We start from the raw sequence: 16329 nt of genomic DNA, 5'->3' as shown, positions 1-16329 counted from the left end.
GGTGGGGAATTGTTTTCTTATATTATTAAATGAGCACCACCTTTAGAGTCTGACCAATGACACGCAGCATCACCTGTTGCCCTCACTGAACCTTGTGCCCTTGCTCTACCTTCTTAGGATCTATTCCCCATTTCTTCTGCTCTTTCCATGTCACATTTTTATACACTTAGGTCAAAAGAAATGATGTACCTTTCTCTTTGCTCTAGAAAAATAAGCAGTATCTCATTTCCATGAGAATTTTTTCTCAAGAAAAAAAGAACTAAATTTCTCAATCTTTAAATTCTAATTTTTTGATTTGAGACTTTTAAAAAAATTAAAAGAGACACCTTCTGATTTGTTCAATAAATATCGTTAAGAATAAAACAATGATTATTTCTCCTGCTCAATAGAAATCATACTTATTTTATGTCCGGGTTTGAGATCATTGGGTTAGTGGGGGTGTATTAGTGAGGACCAGCTCTGGCTGATCCAGTCAGGATGTGCAAACCTCAAATCTATAACTGCAAGGAACTGAACTGAGCCAAGCTCACTTGCTTGAGGTTGAAAGTGGGTTCTTCTCCAGAGCCTCCAAAAAGGACACCAACCCTGGGAAAACTTTGGTGTTGACTGTAAGACTGTAAAAAAGGACCAAGCTGAGCCACTACCATGTTTCTGGACTTAAGTCCAGAATGGGAATTAGGAGATTAGACATTTGTGTTGCTTTGAAGTCACTCACTGGGTTTGTTATGGCAGTGGTTAAAAACTAACACAGAACATATATTAGAGAAAGGATAGCCTCTTCAACAAATGATGCTGGGAAAACTGGAAATTCACATGCCACAAAATGAAATTAAGTCCCTATGTCTCACCATGCACAAAACTCAACTCAAAGTGGGTCAAGGACGTAGGAATTGAACCAGAGACCCTGTGCCTAATAGAAGAAAAAGTAGGTTCAAAACTTCATCACGCTGGAATTGGCTCCGACTTCCTTAATAAGACTCCTATAGCAAAAAGATAAAATAAAATCAGGAATTAATAAATGGGATGGATTCAGACTAAAAAGCTTCTTCTCAGGAAAAGAAACAATCAGTGAGGTAAATAGAAAGCCTAAAGAATGAGAACAAATTTTTACCACATGCACATCAGATAGAGCACTAATCTCTAGGATACATTAAGAACTGAAAAAAACTTAACACAATAACAAATAACCCAATCGATAAATGGGCCAAGGAATTAAACAGACACTTCTCAAAAGACGGTATACAATCAATCAATCAACATATGAAAAAATGTTCATCATCACTAGTAATTATAGAAATGCAAATCAAAACTACTCTAAGATTTCATCTCACTCCAGTCAGAATGGCAGCTATTAAGAATAAAAACAACAGTAAATGTTGGTGAGGATGTGGGGAGAAAGGCACACTCGTACACTGCTGGTGGGACTACAAATTGGTGCAGCCAATCTGGAAAGCAGTATGGAGATTCCTTAGAAAACTTGGAATGGAACCACCATTTGACCCAGCTATCCCACTCCTTGATCTATACACAAAGGACTTAAAAATAGCATACTACAGTGACATGACCACATCAGTGTTTATAGCAACCCAATTCACAATAGCTAAATTGTGGAACCAACCTAGATGCCCTTCAGTAAATGAATGGTTTAAGAAGCTGTGGTATATATACAAATGGAATATTTTTCAGCTTTAAAAGAAAATAAAATTATGACATTTGCAAGTAAATGAGTGGAGTTGGAGATATTATGCTAAGTGAAGTAAGCCAATCCTCCAAAACCAAATGCCAAATGTATTCTCTGATTTGAGGATACTGATCCATAATGGGGATCGGATGGGGGAGACATGGGAAGAAGGGAGGAATTTTAGGTAGGGCAAAGGGAAGAGAGAGGAAAGAAGAGGGCAGGAGGGTAGGAAAGATGGTGGAATGAAGTGAACATTGTTATCTCAATTACGTGTATGAAGACATGAATTGTGTGACTCTACTTTGTGTACAACCAGAGACATGAAAAAATGTGCTCTGTATGTGTACTATGAATTGAAATGCATTCTGCTTTCATGTAAAACAAATTAGAATAATTTTTTTAAAAAAGAAAAAAAACTAACACAGAGATTAAAACTTTAATTGATTCCTCCAACTCTTATAAGTGGAGTGAGTGATCTGAGCAAGGGTCTAGGTAGTAGAAAAACAAAGTTAAAAGCCCCAGGGACTTTCATCCTGCCAGCCCCTGGCTCAAGCCCCAGCAGTTCCCAGGTCACCTGGCCTTGTCAGGAGGCACACTCCTGCTCCCCTTGCACCAGGTGGGTGTTTCAAAGGAGACCTCGAGAGGAGTTAGGGTTTTCATCTTCACAGGGGTAGGGAGGCCAGGTCCACTGTGGTGTCAGAGATGACCACATGGAGCCAGTATTCCCAATCACAGCCAGCGGAAGCCCTCCTCCACAACCACAAAGGGCATGTTGGCACAGGCCTGTAGTCCCAGCAGCCTGGGAGGCTGACGCAGGTGGATTCAAAGTTCAAAGTCAGCCTTAGCAATTTAGCGAGGTCCTAAGCAACTTGGTGATATCCTGTGTCAAAATAAAAAGTAAAAGGGCCGGGATGTGGCTCTGTGGTTCAGTGTCCCTGGGTTCCATCCCTGGTACCAAAAACACAAATAAAAAGAAAAAAAAAGACCTCTTCCATTACAGATAGAAAGAAGACTAATGAGAAACCTGAGTTACAGGGAAGAGGAGCCCAGAAAGAGAAAGAAAGAAAGAAAGAAAGAAAGAAAGAAAGAAAGAAAGAAAGAAAGGAAGGAAGGAAGGAAGGAAGGAAGGAAGGAAGGAAGGAAGGAAGGAAGGAAGGAAGGAAGGAAGGAAGGAAGGAAGGAAGGAGGAAGGAAGGAAAGAGAAAGAGAGAGAGAAAGAAAGAAGGGAGGGAAGGAGGGGAAAGGAAAGGAAAGGAAAGAAAATTAAATTTAAATTAAATAATTTTATTTTTCTCTCTTTTTTTTTTCTTTTGGTTCTGGGGATTCAACCTAGGGGTACTTTATTACTAGGTTATATTCCCAGCTCTTTTTTTCTTTAATTTCTTTTATTCTTTTATTTTGAAACAGGGTTTCACTAAGTTGCTGAGCCTGGCCTTGAACTTGCAGTCTTCCTGCCTCAGCCTCCCAAGTCACTGGGATTATAGGAGTACCCCCCCACATAACAGTAAATATTTATATTTTTAAAGCTATCATTCTTATAGAAACTTGGTAGTTAAAATTCTGATTTTGTTTATTAAAAATGGTCCCTACAATTTGCACTTTAGCTATGTGAAAACGTTTCTTTGGAAAGCAGGGGCAAAGTTTCTGCTCCCTTTGATTTGGAAGCCCTGATGCCTTTAGTGAGAAAGTGATGGAAAGGTGAGGGTGTGGGGAGGATGCTGTGAGTTTAAATGAATGTATGCACACCATTCCCTGTGGCCAAGCTATGGAAGCAGCCCAGGTGCCCACAACAGAGGAATGAATAAAGAAAATGTGGTGCACATACATGGTGGAGTTTTACTCAGCCATAAAGACTGGAATTACATCCTTGGCTGGTAAATGGGTGGACCTGGAGAACATCATGTTAAGTGAAATAAGCCAGATCAGAAAGTCAAGTGTCAAATGTCTTCTCTCAGCTGTGGAAGTCAGGAAAAAAAAAAGAAATAAGAAAGAGATCTGGAAAAAAAATAAAAGGGAGACAACTAGAGTAAAAGAAGAGAATAAAAGGAGAGAGAGGAGGGAGGGGAAGGGAAGAAACTAGAGAATGAGACTGATCAGATTATGTCATGTGCATGTATGAATGCGTCACAGTGAATCCCACTATTATGCATTATTACAATGCACCAATTAAAAACGCATAAAGAGTAGATGCTGAAGATAAGGTGGTTTGTGTCCTTTGTTGTTTGGTTTTGTAAAACTTGGCTGTGAAAGACAGACCTAGGAAAGTAACAGGATGTATGTTACACAGGAAGAAAGGGTTTTCAATATGTTTATACAATGAAGAAAGTCTTCAGACAAAAAGAGGTGAATAACTTCAGAGCAGGAATGATTGACCTCAAAGTTCTCCAGGAGACCACAGGACTCCAATTACCACGGGATTAGCCTTGGCCAGGAATGGGCTGCTCCCTGAAGACAAGATCACAAAGCAGGAGGAAGGCAGAGAGGAGAAACATGCTTTTAGTGGTGGGGGGCCAATCAACAGAGTGCTCCCATGGTGATTTGGGGATTTTCTCAGTAGGTTAGAGGCAGAGTAATTTTCCACCAGTACAGGGAAGGAAATGTAAGTGTTTTTAAGATAGTCTAGGACTGTATTATTGGAACAAATATAATTAAAGAGTGATTCTTTGATCAATAATCATAATAAATGGAAATAACAATACCTTAAATACGTGCCTCTCTAGGTATTCCTGTTATTTTGAAAAAGTACTTCTTCTCCTCCTTTGAAATATTAAGGAACATTAGTAAAATGGCCACGCTTTGCTAGTGGTTTTTAAAAAGTTAATTACATCTCTGCCATCTACTAAGTATTTTCAGCCAATTGCTACTATTTATTTGGGGGTGGGGGGAAGAAGGACATATTTTCAACTACACAGTCAAGAAAGAAAAACCACTGAACGCTACTTTGCCACTTCAATCCACACTAGCTTATATTCATGGGCAAAAAGGTCATATTTTCCTTATCTCCTCTTCATTTATCTCCTATGTGTTTCTAGCCAAGCTCAGGTGTACGGTGACTTCCACAGCCAGGGTCCAGTCCCATTCTGGAATCTGAGCTGCTCAGCCTGCTGTGGAAGTGTCTGGGAGACGAATCAATAGTCAGGAGCTGGGAGACGGGGAAGCACAGGAGGGCTTCCTACCCCACAGAGCAGCCAGCCTTATCAGGAAGCCCGGGAACCGACCAGAATAAAATCATAGCTGGAGACATGCAAGAGCACAGAAGGCGGGTTAGGAGGCACCTTGACTTGTCTCTATAAAAGGCAAGCATACTTAATTGAACAGTCCCTTTTCTTTCTTCCCTGCCACTCCTCTCGATACTGACATCACCCTGATAGCACAGGGATGTCTTCTATTGCCCTAAGGCTGCACTGAGTTTGAGAGCTGTTCTGCTTACATTTCCAAACTACATGCGTCAGCATGATGAAGTACACGGGTCACCTGCTGATATGTGCCTGGCATAATACACAACTCTCTATAGTTGTCACCATGAATTATAATTCAGTGCCACCCCTGAAGTGAAGTCACATCTTGAACATTAGAGGCAAGCTGAAACATGAAACATGTGTGCTCTCCCGTGAGGTAGAGAAGCTTCCCTTTGTATTATTATCCTTTTCATGCCGTCAACCAAAAAAGACATCAAGAGATGATCCTGAAAAAGGGTCTGGTGATCTTTGCCCTGGGTCCACTGATGATTTAGTCCGGAGTTTTTTCAAGTCACTTGATGTTTTTAGAGCTCAAACTTTCCTGAAAGGAGGAATTAAATTAGAATTTTGATTTGCTGAAGTCCAAGAATAAAATGAAAGTGTTGGGCTGTAGCCTCAAAACAAAAACCATGTATACAAATGCATTTTCCAGAAACTTCATGAGTCCCTGCAGTACAGTTATGATCCCATTATGAGTTGAATTGTGCTCAGCAAATAGGTTTAAGTCCTAACCACAGGACCTGAAAATGTGATCTTATTTGGAAATAAAGTCTTTGCTGGTATCATTTAGTTAAAATGAAGTCAACTTGAAGAAAGGAAGGGAGGGACATCCTATATAAAACATCCTTTATAAAAAGGGACATCCTTTATAAAACGAGGAGAACAGATGCATGCAGGAGGAATGGCACGTGATGATGGAGGAAGAGATTGGATTGATGCACTTACAAGCCAGAAATGCCAGGTCCTGCTAGAAAACACCAGAACCCAGAAAAAAAGAAAGACCTTCCTCTAGGGAGGTCCAGGAGAGCCATGACCCTGACAATCCCTTGATTTCAGTCTTCTGGTCTCCAGAAGTGAGACAATAGATTTCTGTGGTTTTATTCCTCCTCATTTGTGGTACATTTTAATAACATCACGGGGAAGCTAATACAGACCCCATGGTGAGAAACCCTAACAAAGCAGCAATGCCGCCGTATCTCTGCTTTTTACACCCTCACACACTCCGCCAGCAAACGTCCTTAACTTTACCTACAAACTACATCCAGAGCCTGACCATTTTCACTAACTTCAACTCCACTTCTCCAGTTCAGCCCACTGTTGATCATCTCTAGCTTCAACACTGATGTTTCTCTACCGAGGGGAGGTACTAGGCTAGACACTGGGCTGGGTACTAAGGCAGGTACTATGCTGGCTGCACTATTACTTATTACAAATACAGGCCATGTTCCCCTTTCCTACCCATCCTTTATCTTCTTCCTAACCTGTAACTATTCAGTACAGACATGTTTTTCCTGTCCTTGGCACTTGCATCTCTTTGTCCTCAACCAGGGATTGACAAAGGAGGATACAGAAATGCAAGTTGAGGGGATTTTTCAGGGAAACTCCAGGCCCATCTGGGTTCTATCTCCTGTGCCTCAGCCAGTGCTGAGACTCCAAGAGATTGCCCACAAGCTGCTCACACAAGCTGGAGCTCTTGTTTGAAACCTTTGTTCTTTTATTTTTTCCCTGATGCACTGGGGTTGAACCCAGGGGTATTCTACCACAGAGCTACATCCCCAGTTCTTTTATTTATTTATTTTATTTATTTTGAGACAGAGTCTTACTACGTTGCTGAGACTAGTTTCCAACTTGTGATCCTTCTGTCTCAGCCCCCAAACCATGTGCTGGGATTACAAGAGTGCACCACCATGCCCAACTACAACTTTTGTTCCTAAATGTTTTACTGAAATATCACTATGTGCATCCATTTACAAGTTTTCTTTTGTCTGGAACTATTTTCAGGCTTCAACAACAGAGTTAGTAGCTGCAACAGTTGCAACAAAGATCCACTGGACCACAAAGGTAGAACTGTTATTTATTTATTTATTTATTTATTTATTTATTTTTTTTTTATTGGTGGTGCTGTATCACTGAGTTACATCCTCTGTCCATTTTCACATTTTATTTTGAGATAAAATAAATTTATCTTAAATTTCCCAGGCTGGCCTCAAAGATGTGATCTTCCTGCTTCAGTCTTCCAAGTAGCTGGGGTTACAGGCATATACCCCCACACTCAGCCAAAACTATTATCTGGACATTTACAGAAAACATTGTACCTCGTTTTAGGCACTCTGAAATTATGGAATTCTGTGTACAAATATCTCAGCACCTCCTTCCAGGGGCTACTTGAGTCTCTTTTTAAAATTCATTGTTTCAGGGACAAATCGTGCCTCCGATGTTCACAGGTATGTACCCTCCTTGGCAGGAGTGGTTAAGGATTGGTGAGTTAATTCAGTGTGGACTTGCAAACTGCTGTGTTCATACACAGAGGCAAAATTGTGCCCCCACAAAACACACACACACACTGTCCACTGAAAGATGGAGTGAGGAACAGTTCCCGTGCTGTCACGTTCCAAGGAGAAACTCTCAGAGTCCAACAATTCTAAATTTGAACCTGCTTTTCTTGAATGTTATGAAGATGTCAAGGTCAGCATTTTATTTTATGTGTTTTAGGGTGATGGACAACTATAAATGTACAGACACAAGGGATGTGGGTTCCCATTGGACTTCAGCTCTGATCCTATAAGGGTTAAGGGGTCTACATTAAGGAGAGATTCTGGTAGACTTTCAATTTCCATTTTCTGTAGATTAATGAGATTGGAAGTTTCATTCAGTAATACATATAGCCCCAAATACTCCTACATAGAAGTTTTATAGTAATCATAACCTGGCCAACTCTGGCCTGAGAGAATTGCATTTCTACCCCTTTCTATAAGCCAGGAGTCATGTTATTTGCTTGCCTTACATCTTTATGATTGGTGTTTATAGAAACTGAGTGCCAGCAACATTGGAACACATTTGACACTAGAAGGAGAATCTGTTAATCTATAGATGTTCTCTCGATCCAACTGATATGAACAAGGCTTAGGAAAAAATGTGGTTTAAGCTAAACTTCAAGTTAGTTTCTTGTTTGTTCAAATCAGTGGCCCTTACAGTAGCCCATCAGAACTAGCACAATACTTTCCAATCCCAAAGATGTTCAGCAATAGAATTTGCATCAAGCACGAAGACATTTGTAATTTATTCTTTCTTTCATTGTTTCCAATTTAACCATCAGCTGAAGTTAAATATAAATCATTATGATGAGTATGCATGCCTCACAGGCTTTGTCAGTGACCACCCTTGCAAGGTGTCCTGGTGAAATATTCCTGAAAGCTACTATTATAAGAGTCAGTGTTCAGTTTTCAGCCACAGATTCTCACAACTTTCATTCAACAGATTTTCATCAAGAGCCACGTGCCAAGCTGTGCACACAAATAGAAGTGCTAATTATGTACCAATGGGGACATATCAGTTAACATCATAGATGCAGTTCGAGCTATAACAGAACTTCCAATCCACTGGGTAAGCCAGAAGCAAAACAAATATTAGTACAAAAATAAATGCTTGCCTGAATTTTTCTGCATGCTAGAAAGAATGAGTGCAGAATTTGAAAAGCAATTACCTGAGATGAACTGCCTTAACTGGCATGGAGTGGGATAGGTCCCATGAGACTTCTCTGAGGAAAGGACATTTATGTGGAGATCACTAGATGCACAGATGTGAGGAAGGTGAAGCTGAAGCATTTGCCATGGCCCTGAAGCAAGAAAGAGTTTTGATCAGCTGAAGGAAGACCACTGTGGCCAGAGAGGAATGAGTGAGGTGCAGATGGTGTCAGACACAACTGGTGCAGGGAGAGGGCCACATCAAGGCCAATGCTCTGCATGGAGTCTGGACACTCTTTCTGTAAAAGGTCACATGTTAAGTATTTTAGGCATCGTAGGCCATGTGTCAAAATCAAGAATGTTACGCAGATTCTTATATATTTACTAAACAAATTCAAACATTTTATGAACAGAAATTAAGATATAACATTAGCAAAAGTAGTACAATGATTTTTGAAATGCAAATCTAGTAATGAGAAGAATATAATGCTTTGTGGGAAATATATTGTTTAACAGGGCTTCCAAGTTAATGTTCCTATGACCAAATTAATTAGACTTTATGTATCACATCTTCAAAAATGTCTTTTTACATATATGAATATCACAAATATTGATATAACCATGAACATATGATTTTATTTGGACATGTTTATCTTAGAACCAAACATTCATAAATTCTAATATATCCTTCCCATTTGCCTTTTTATCATGTCATTGGAGTTTCAGATTAATCATTCCCAATTGAATGTTAGGTGGAAGCTCTGAAATTGCATAGTTAAATGAATTTTGAAACACAAAATTTCCTTTGTACTTGCATTGAGATTTGAAAAGTTGCTGGAATTATAAGTGGAGTCTGTGGGGAATGGTCTATTTGTTTGCTTATTTTATATGATGCTGGATAATCTTTCTTCTGAAATTCAAAGGAAGAAAAAAGTATCTGAATAGAATTCTTTATTTATTTACTTATTCTATGTCACAAGTAAATGGTGGTTTTATGTGTTAAAGGATACACAGTTTTGTCCATTTACAAAATGCTTTCCTAATTCCCTTAAAGAAACAAAAATTCATGCTTTCCATAATCACAATCCAATTTATGGACACATGTAATGTACATGATTTCTGTTTCAGTTATGATCTCCTTGAAGTTTACCAATCTTATAGATGAAATTACCAGGAAATGGGGTATACAATTCAATTACAGAAGAATTTGAACCACAAATGTGTATCTTCTAGGTTCACATCTCCCTTAAATATTCTCAAGATGCTTCTCATCACAGGTGCATTCTTAACTCAGATTTTCTTGCACTCAAAATTATATTTTATTTCAAGAATCTCAGAAGAACTTTCCAACAGTTATTCTAAACCCTTCAATATCAGGAAGATAGTTACAAACTGTTCATGGTAATAGTTTCAGGCTCAAATCTCTACTTAGGAGCAATATCAGGACTGAGTCCCAGAGCTCAGGTGCAAGGAGGGATCTGATCCCCAGCTCTTTCTTCTTGTTGGCAGAACTCTGCATTCTCAGGTAGAAGACTGAGGTCTTCCTTTCCTTGCAGAGCATGAGCTGAGAGTCTCCATTACTGGAGGAAGCTTCATTCCTGAATTGCTCCAAAATCAGCTCCTCCCAGATGCTAACCCTTTCTTCATCAGCTGAACCATATAACAAACTATTGGGGGATAATTAACTGATGAAGTTCATCATCCTGGAAATTTTGTGAGGACCATCTTAGAACTCTGCCTACCTCAACATCCATGAGGAGACAGCAGAAACACAAGTTCAGATTCTACACGTACATGTATGCATACATCAGGATGCAGTTCTTTTTCCTTTTTGACTTTTTATATTTCATTTCTGAATCTCAAAATGCAATCTTCATACTAGAAATGGATTTTCAGCACAAGATTTGTAGCTGAATAAGATAATGAGTCCATAAATAAAAATGATAGAATATCAGAGGGCAGGAAAGCTTCACAGACATGAGATCTTAAAGGATAATTTCATTTCTAAAGCTAACATCACTCTTTCTTCAACCCCAAATTTCCTTCTCACCTAAATGGCTTTCTCACAAGGATTATGGTAGCAGCAAACATCCAGCTAGAAACATGCAAGGGGAAATTTTCATGAGCATAGAATATTTAAAATATTCAGATACTAAAATCTAATCCCCTTTTTTGGAAAAATAAATATTTTGGGAGTTGTAAAAAGTATTCTATTTTGGGGAATGTATGTGTATCATATAAACAAGAATCCATTATGCCTCACAAAGTAGAACCTGAACAGAGAGGTAAGTTCTTGTAAAATTAGTGCTGTTTAAGAAACAAATTTAGACAGTAAACATAAATGGGAGTCTTTATTTTAATAAAATCTGAATTCAAGGATTAATCAATGCATTGATTATCCACTAAAATTCTTACATCTCTTTTCTAATATATGTATATCAGACAAAAGAAATCATAGTTATTTTATTTTTATGTAGTAATCTAACTCATATATCTGATATCAAACACCTATTATTAATATTTATTTCAGGATTTAGAATGCACCCAACATACTTCAAGTGTTTAAAGGTGTTTTATAATTTAATTAAAGATTTTTTTTGTTTTTAAATGATAATCTAGTATAAAGCCACTAAGGAGACTGAAATATTATAACAAGATTATTTCTACATGTATTTATCAATGAAATGCTTCTATATATAAAATACTTTTCAGAATTTTGCTATGGCTACTCAGTTATTTTTTTAAAAAACAAGGGATCAACATTCATAAACATTAAATTCATAAAGAATGTATTTATAGCAGGAGGGGAAGTTTGGTTTAAAGTAAGGAAGCAACGTGTAAATCAATTCAGGATCATAAGAATCAGCCAGAGATTTGCTTTACTTTCAGTATGAACTTTAAAAACAGGACTCCATCTCCATTTCCATAGAAAGCCAACTTTACCAATATTTGTCTGAAAGCTATTTTTTTCCAGATTAACATGCTAATATATGGAAAGTCTAAACACTAACCTTTGCAGTGAGAGAGGAGACTGTTGTCAATGAATCATTCTCTAACTTCTTCGGAAAAGGAAGAACTCCAATCAACTGGCTCCCAGCTCTTCAGACTCCAGCATCAACTAGTTATGTTTAGCTTCATAAAAAGCCACCACAAAGCTTGGTTATGTAAGAAATGAGCCTTTGTTATGCTGGTGTACTGTATGAGTCAGAAACAGAGAACAGAGAACGTATGGCAGTGATGGCTTGTCTGTTTCTAAGAACTCTGTTGTCAGAACCCAAAGGACAGTGGGTATCTCCAGCCTCTAAGGGATGGAATCATCTGGAAGCTTCTACACTCCTCTCTCTGGCACCTGAGCTGGAAGAAGTTGAAGGCTGGCGCCACATGGGAAACGTGGCATCGCCATATGGCTTGGAGTTCTTTGGTGTAGCCCCTTCAATACATTTGGTTGCTTAATAGGCTTCTGGAGGCATAAAGAGAGAGCATTCTAGCCAACCAGGTGCAAGCTGTATAACCTCGGAGGTGACGCTGCACCATTTCCTCTGCACCACATTAATTTGTAAGACCACCAGAATTTAAGGATACACAATGGAAGGAGTGTCAAGGAATTTGTTACCACATTTTAGAATAAATTCACTGTTCACAACTATTTTCCCATATTAATTTTCCATTATCACAATTATAAAAATGCATGCCCCAAATCACAGAGTTCTATGTGTACTACCAGTAGCGCAAACACATAAGCCCCTTGAAAACTCCCAGAAACCTGACTGGTCATTGAATCTACATAGCCTGTTTGATTATTTTGACTGACGGAGTAATTCATATTAGCTGAACACACTATCAAGTTACAGTGGTTTTTAAACAACCCACATCAAAATAATTCAGTCTGTATGTGTTAGTAGAAGAGAGAGTGCCTAGCACCTAAGAGGGAGGATTAAAGACAAGTATTACCTGAAAGAAGTGAATGGTAGGCATTCCACAAATATTTGTTGAAATGCAATCTCTGTGTTAACATTGCTTTAGTTGTGTTTGGACTCCTTTTCAGAATGACCCTGGACCAAAAGACAATGAAATCCCTGGTGGTCCCTACCTCCAAATTCTGCTTCTCCAGAACCCTTGAATGGCCATGCGACTGATAGCAAGTAAACTAGATTCATCCTAAGTCATAGATTCATTCTCCCATTATTTATGTAACCATGGTCTATGGATTTGGTTTTCTTATCTGTAAAATGAAGCAGTTGAACCTAAATAACCAAAGAATTTCTCTAATACTGAGAGATTTTATGAAAAGAGTTTTTCTCGCCTGAACGGCTTGCCTCCTCACACTCTTCCACCATGATATTCTTCCTCACCTCAGGCCCTGAAAGGAATGGAGTTGGCCATGGAAGGACTGAGACCTCTGAAACCAAGATCCCCAAATAATCTTTCCCTCCTCTAAAAAAGTAACTTACTTTCCCTCTTTCCTCATCTGTTTTGTTATGATTGTTGCTATCATTATATGACTCGACATATGGAAAGATGGTAAATCAAAACCCTGTTTCAAAATTGTTCACCAATATAAATAATGGTAGATGAGCATGGTTTCCAACCTACTCTCTTTAACCAAGCCATATGATATTATACTGCATCCCTGGTATGAATATGATGGTCGGTTACAGTTCCTGCCTTCATGGTAGCGTGCAAAAGGATGTTTATGGGCTAAATCAAAAACCTACCCAAGATGAGTAAGATGTGTCTTGAGTAAATGCATTCTGAAACAAACCTTAGGATACATGAAACATATAACCTGACATCCTGATTTCCAGGGATATTTGTAGCAAAATCAGAAATTGAGTAAAATTTCATTTTTTTAATTTTTAAAAATAGCAGATGCTTATTAACCAGCCCAAAGGACAACCACTGTGAAACTTTATTTGGAGTCCATTCCGAGACAGAAAAGTTTTATTTTCCAATAACCATACCCCATCTCCTGGCATGGTTGTTATTTAGGGCAACTGGCAATCTTGTGTACCCTGGTGCCCATCATCACTGCAGACTGCCACTGACCAACTGCATGGACTTCTCCACACATATTTAGGGCAGTTTATCTGCTGCCAGCTCAATTTCGAGTCTGAAACAGCAGTGGAAATCACATTGGTGCTTGAAATATGAGTCTATAGAAGAAAGGTGGTGGTGACCGATGAAATGATGGTTTATTTTGGTTGAATAAACATGTATTTCCATTGTACTCATAACCTCAGTACCAGGCCAACAGTACCAGATTAGAAAACAAAAATTATCTTGACCTCCATAAAGACGACAGGAAATGTGATCACTTTGAACCAAGGGTTCAATCAAAAAGAAGCCAAAGTCCTGTTCATAATCTAAAGTAACTGAGAGCCTTGGCCATCAGAATTAATTTCTTAAAAAATTGCATGGGACACTATTTACCTTGGACTCCACCACATCCCTAGAACCCAGGAGTGTTTGGTACCCAAAGTGCACTCAATGCACTTTGTTGAGTTGTATGAATTTAAAAGGAGAACAAGTTGATGAAATGGGTGATGCTCAGGGACACAGGAGACTTGAGTTCTAACCAGAGGTATTCCAAGCAAGGTCAGGGACTTTGTTAGTTTCCCTTAACATCATAATTGAGCAGGGCTTTCTAATCTCTCTTTTAATACTTACCCACCCAACTGTGATTACTACATTTGAGTTTTGGTTAAAATTTGAATGAAACCAACCACTGAAAGTGATCCTCAACTAAAAACATTCAAATTCTACAACCTTACTTCAAAATCATGTGGCAAAAATGGCTACAGTGGGCATCCCCCTGTCCCTTGCACACACTTATATCCCCTTAAACTGCAAACTGAGTCACCCAGAGTCCATTCCTCTCTAAGGGGAGACATTGATGCCCAACTTGCTGTCTTCTAAAGGGTAAACAGGGTACATTATGCTGCTCCCTTAAAACTTCCTCCTTACAGAAATCAATCTGCCAGCATCATGAGAAACTCTACAGGAAATCCTCTAACTAGCCAATAAAAACATAACCAGTTACTCTAGGAAAGCATACCCCATAATTGTGACAACTTCATCTGTGAAATAATTCTTTGCTTGCCACTTATCTTTCATTTATGCTTTCACTTCAACATTACTTTAATGTACCTGGTAATTAATTAAAGGCATTTTGTTATTATGATGCAGAATCCTGCTATCGATATCTGAACTTTTTCTCCAGTAGAAATTGCATATACAATTTTTATGAAAAAAAAAAACACACTATGATTTTTAGATGAAATTATAGTGCTAAGAAAACCACAAGCACATACTGAGTGTATGGGCAGTATTCGTGAACAGGGGATACAGACAACATTCTATCCGTGGAAATGTATGGTTCCGCTCACACATTGTGGAGTTGCCACTGTGCTATGCCTACTGAGTGGGCATTTGGTTTTGCTGCCCCCCTCTTCCACCCAGATGGCCTGCAAGTTGCTCTCATCTACGAAACACAAACCAAGAACTATGCATCACTCCTGGACAAGAAGTTTTAAAATCAGTTTTGCCTCCTCCAGCCTCTCTCCCCTTCTATCCCAGATGAACACACACAGCACCCCAAAGCTTTAGAGAATCACTGTAACCACTGAATCGGTGCAAGGAGATAAGCTGACCAGGAGCACCGGTCACCATTGCACTTGGAGAGGTCAATTTCTACTATGTTTGGCCCCTGAAATCTGAAGCCAAGTTTGTTGCAGAGGTTGTTGTTAACCCTAATAGATTAAAATAGTGAACACAATGTCTAGCCTCAAGTTCCTCACCTGTGCTACAAAAAGAGTAGAACCCACCTCATAGGAATACTGTGAGAATAACTGAGATGGTACATATAAGCAGGCCGTCCAGTTACTAGCATACAAGAGATGCTCAGCAAAGAATAATTACATGTCACCTGTATCCTTTCCATCACTCCTCCCATCTAGTTTTAATAGTAATTCAGTAAAAAAGGGTGACAATTATTTTGTCAATTAATAATTGTGCTTAATTTCTGTGATTGATTATTTTTTTGTTGGACATTAAAAGGAAATGTTTATATAACAGGCTGCAGTTACCTCAGCCCTCCCACACACTACACAGACAGCAAAAGCACACCAGTCTGACTTTTCAGCCAATGGTGTTTACAACTGCCAGGGACCTGATTTAAAAGCTAGAGAAGAAAGATAGAAAGTCAGTACTAGAAGGTTGGCACTTAGTTACTCTCTTTGAGTTTCCCTCTCATTATCGCCTGGTATGGTTTGGATATAAGATGCCCCTCAAAAGGTCCTGTATGAATGCTGGAGTGTCCAGATGTGGAATAATTAAATTATGGGCGATGAAACCTAATCAGTCCATCCTAGTTTGAATGGACTGAGTGATAACTGTAGGCAGGTGGGGCATGGGTGGATGAGTTGGGCCCTGGAAGGGTGCATCTTCCCTATCTTCCCTGTGGTGTGTGTGTGTGTGTGTGTGTGTGTGTGTGTGTGTGTCTCCCCCCTCCCCAATCTCCTATGCCTTTCCACCATGATATTTTGCTTCACCATGGGCCCAGAGCAATGGACTTGGCTGACCATAGACCTCTATAACTGTGACCCAGAAAAAATTTGTCTTCCTGTCAAGTATTTTGGTCACAGTGACACAAAGCTGACTAACACATTGCCATTCCAAGATATTTCAGCCTAGGCATTAACACACACACACACACACACACAGAGAG

The 16329-nt window shown here is 39.1% G+C and overlaps 1 long non-coding RNA gene across 1 annotated transcript; it reads right to left on the bottom strand.

The window, feature by feature from the left end:
* Window positions 1-329: 329 nt before the first annotated feature.
* Window positions 330-11828, bottom strand: LOC120885504 (uncharacterized). The gene is made up of 3 exons (XR_013426067.1): window positions 11615-11828; window positions 8624-8755; window positions 330-980 (listed from the first exon to the last, which is right to left on the bottom strand). It is a non-coding gene; the product is annotated as an uncharacterized LOC120885504 (long non-coding RNA).
* Window positions 11829-16329: the final 4501 nt, after the last annotated feature.

The sequence above is a fragment of the Ictidomys tridecemlineatus genome, chromosome 1 (assembly GCF_052094955.1).
Source record: "Ictidomys tridecemlineatus isolate mIctTri1 chromosome 1, mIctTri1.hap1, whole genome shotgun sequence".
Taxonomy (NCBI): domain Eukaryota; kingdom Metazoa; phylum Chordata; class Mammalia; order Rodentia; family Sciuridae; genus Ictidomys; species Ictidomys tridecemlineatus.
This window is presented reverse-complemented; position numbering and strand designations above follow the sequence as displayed.